This window comes from Rhinoraja longicauda, chromosome 19 (genome assembly GCF_053455715.1).
Source record: "Rhinoraja longicauda isolate Sanriku21f chromosome 19, sRhiLon1.1, whole genome shotgun sequence".
Classification (NCBI taxonomy): domain Eukaryota; kingdom Metazoa; phylum Chordata; class Chondrichthyes; order Rajiformes; family Arhynchobatidae; genus Rhinoraja; species Rhinoraja longicauda.
This window is the reverse complement of record NC_135971.1, coordinates 40299172-40303702: the sequence shown is the minus strand read 5'-3', so window position 1 is coordinate 40303702 and position 4531 is coordinate 40299172.

The window sequence follows — 4531 nt, the reverse complement described above, 5'->3', positions numbered from 1 at the left end:
CCCTGAAACTGGAGGTGTGCATTTTTACACTTCTGTGCATTTTACCTGATGGGACAGAGGAGAAGCAGGAGTGGCAATGGTGCGACTCGTCCTTGATTATGCTGCTGGCCTTGCCGAGGAAGCGTGGTTTATAAATTGAGTCAATATATGGGAGGTTGCTTTGTGTGATGGTCTGGACAATCGCAGCAATTTCTGGCGTTCTTCTATGGAGCTGTTCCCAAACCAAGCTGTGATGCATCTTGATAAAATACTTTCTATGGTGCATCTGTCGAAGTTGGTGAGAGTTGTAGAGGGCACGCTGAACCGGCTCAGCCTGCCAAGGACATGGATGGGTAAAGTTCGGTTCAAGACCCTTCTTCAGACTGATTGTGGTGGGAAGGTGGAGAAGGCTGGAACAGCAGGACAAAGCGAGTTGAATGATGAGTGGGTGAATACCGTTTTAATAGTTAGGTGGTTGAGACCAGAGGTTAAAAGATAAAAGTTGCGAGATAAGGATTGAGCAGGTTGGAATTATAAAGAGAGAGGAGGGAATATCGGTTGAAGATGGAGGTGGAGGGGATTAACAAGTGCGAGTCCGCGTGAAGGAAGAGATAGAGCGAGGGAAAAGCGTGAAGTTGCACGTTAGTTACCTGGCATTTGCTAATGTTCATACCATTAGGTTGCAAGGTTCCCAAGCGGACTATGAAGCGGCGTTCTTTCTGTTTTAATGTAACCTCTCTGGCGCTGGTGGAGGCCCAGGACAGAAAGGTCAGTGTGCGAGGGGGAGTTACAATGGCTTGCAACGGGGAGATACGGCAAGCCTTAGCAGAACGAAGGTGAGTGTTCGACAAAACGGTCGCCGAGTCTCCATTTCACCACGCCGATGTAAAGGAGGCCATACCTGGAACACCACATGCAGTAGATGAGATTAGAGGAGGTGCAGGTGAACATCTGTCTCACCTGGAAGGGCTTCTCGAGCGTGAGGGAGGGGGTTTAGGGACAGCTGTTACATCCCATGGTGGCTAACTGTTTTAACTGCACTTGCCAAGAAAGGCTTTGGAAAGAGAAGTGATGGTAAGTGATGGAGAGGTGAGGAAATGGATAGAGAAATAGGTCGTACAAAGATAAAAGGGAGAGATAGGGGAGAAGACGAATGAAGAGGTGGAGGGAGAGTGAACGGTCAAAGGGAGAGTGGGAAAAATGAGGAGAGAGGGGACTTCAGAGCGAGTGGGTTGGCAAAAGGGGGAGAGGGAAGCATTAGAGAGATACAGGGAGAAGGAGGGAGAGATGCAGTAAGAGTGGGAGGGGAGAGAGGTTGGCAGAGAGCGGTCGGCACAGAGAGGGAGAATAGAGAGTGTAGGGGCGAGAATAACAGTTCAGAGAGAGAATAGCAGTAAAGATGGAGAGAGAGAGAAAGAGAGGAGGGAGAGATGTTGCATCATTCGCCGTGTGTTCTACTTTTAAGACAATTCTGAGACGGCAATGGTTCTGTTCACTGAGTGTCGTGAGTCTTTGGGTCGTTCCTCCTCAGAGGTGATGAAGGTAGAGAATGTTGTTGTCCCAAGGCAAAGCCAGATCCATTCCAGGCAAGCAAGGACTAAATGCTTACTAGGGGTCGCCGGGAGTGTGGGGTTGAGGTTACAATCAGTTAAGCCGCGATCACATTGAGTGTTAAAACAGAGTGGACGGGCCATTTTAGTCTGATGTGATCTGTTGAACTAATTCATCACGCTGTGGACAAAGGCTGTCCAGTCCACCTTCAAACTGGGCACCAGAAGCATTGAGACGGTCCCTTGAATTTGGGATTGCCTTGCTGAGTGAAGAAAATCAGATAACCAACATGTGGTGGAGAGATGGATCCGATGGAGTTTGGAACAATATTCCCTTTGCTGGAACAATGCCGCTTACTATTTCCATCCCTCAGTATCGCCACAATTCCCACTCTTTGCAATTTCTCAATCAATTCCCTGAATAAATCACGACCTGTCTCAGCAGGGATTTCACTTGGCTGATGTCATCTGTTTGCGAATCATTTCAAAAGCTCTATTTTTAATTCTGTTGAAACTTCACTGTCCCGGTGGAGACGGAAAATGGTATAAAATCTCCGGGAATGTTCTGCCCCGGCATTTCATTCCGAGAGATTACCGGTGGCTCACGGGGACACGTCGCTGGTCAGAGAAAATGGGGGAAAAGCTTCGGGAATATTTAGACGTGGAGAAAATCTTGTACGTGATCATTGCTGCCGTTGGAGTCCCTGGTAAGTGAACAGAACAATTCAAGTTTTATAACTCCGTCCGTTAACCGGTGTTGACCTGATTCTGATCGTGTTACATGATTCACAACTGATGATCGTTGTACAAGAATATGTGAAGTATATCAATGCTCTCAGTGAAATATTTTGAATTAACGCTGTGATTTTTCTTATTTTCAGACAGCCAAAACTAACCCTCTCTTTCTCCCACTGCCGGGACCCACTAGAATGTTGTTCTTGCCTTCAGTGGGACCTTGCCCAGAGTTGTCCCAGTGCTCGGGACAGGCAGCTCTCCGGGACGGTGTGACTGGGAGGGGTTTACATTGTGAAGTTCACTGTGTCTGAGTTATTGATCAGAGTGAACACCCGCTCCTGTGGACACGTCTCGCTGTGGAGTCTGTCACAGTCGGATTCCAACGCCTGTTGGTCAATAATTGGATCGATCTCCTGAACCGGTGGCCGCGGATCTACCGGCGTGTGTTGTTACCGAACTGAGGAATGAATCCATTAACGGAGCCACTCTGCTGCCGGATCCTAAGTTGTCCCTGCCTTCCCTCTGGAACCCTCCTCGTCCCCATCAGATGCCGAGTTCCCAGAGCCCCGGTTAAACGCGGCCGGTCACGGTTAAGTCTGTCAATCCGGCCCCATCAGAGACTGTGAGCGGGGTTAACTGTAGACAGGACCATTCCGCCTATTGTAGCGGGCGGCTGCTCGTTCCCTCCCCGCCCTTTACCCCGCCCGTCGCCTTATCTCCTCTCCCCTGAAGCAGGCAGGTCGGGCACAGTCGGAGCCGGGTCTGACATTGTTAAACCTGCAGCCGCGCACCGACTCCAACACTCCTGATCTCCAGCTGAAAGTGGAGCCGGTGTTCAGCCCCGGAGACCGTGTTCATTAATGCCCAGTGTCCGCTCCCCTTCTCTTTCCGCAGTGAATTTAGTGGCGATTGTGATCCTGTCCCGGGGAAAGTGCGGCCTCTCCACCTGCACCACTCGCTACCTGGTGGCCATGGCAGCGGCCGATCTACTCAGCCTGATCACCGAGGTCATTTTGTATCAGATCCGATACCATTACTTTTATTGGAGTTTCCTGTCCATCACCCCTGTGTGCCATGTTAACAATGTACTGAGCTATTCAGCTACAGACTGTTCTGTCTGGTTCACCGTCACTTTCACCTTTGATCGCTTTGTCGCCATTTGTTGCCAGAAGCTGAAAACTAAATATTGCACCGGGAAAACTGCGGCTGCGGTTCTCGCAACAGCCGGCGTTCTGCTGTGTCTGAAAAACGTTCCCCGCTACTTCACACTGGAACCCTGGATAATCATCGACAATGTCCCGTGGGGCTGTGCCACGGTGGAGAGTTATTACACTGACCCCGGGTGGGTGGCATTTGACTGGATCGACACGGTTTTAACTCCGCTCCTCCCTTTCGCTGTGATCCTGCTGCTCAACGCTCTGACAGTCCGGCACATTTTAGTGGCCAGTCGGGTCCGTCAGGGGCTGAGGGGTGAGAGCAAGGGGGAGAAGCGCAGTGACCCGGAGATGGAGAGCAGGAGGAGGTCTGTGGTTTTACTCTTCACCATCTCCGGCAGCTTCATCCTCCTGTGGCTGACGCTGGTTGTAAACGTCGTCTATTATCAGATCACAGGGACTGGGAATGATCCGAATGATTCCCAATATATCTTTCTGTCCGTCGGGTATGTGCTGAGGAATCTCAGCTGCTGCACCAACACATTTATTTACGCGGTGACCCAGTCCAAGTTCAGGGAGCAGGTGAAGAACGCGGTGAAATATCCGCTCACCTCAGCGCTGCGGCTCATTAATAAACCCGCGCCCTGAGCGCATCCCAGAGGGCGGCCGCAGTCTCTCCGCTCCGGGCTCCGGCTCCTCACATTCACCGCCGCATCTTCCAGCTGTCAGTCCCGGGCGGATGATCCCATCGCCGGCCCCGCTCCGGGACCCCCAGCCCCTCACATTCACCCAATCGCCCCCTTGCTCAAAGATGCAGATTAAGCAGGAAAAATAACACCATTGCCTGTCATATATATTGATCATTTTTAATGACAGTCCCTGATCATTGAAGTGTTTATTTCAGTTTCTACCCCCTCATGCTCACCCCCCCCCCCCTCCACACTGGGGACCGGTCAGGGGTAGGTGGGGTGGGCTCTCTCTCTCTCTCTCTCCCTCTCCCCCTCTCTCTACCCCGCTCTCTCTCTCTCTCTCTCTCTCTCTCTCTCTCTCTCTCTCTCTCTCTCTCTCTCTCTCTCTCTCTCTCTCTCTCTCTCTCTCTCTCTCTCTCTCTCT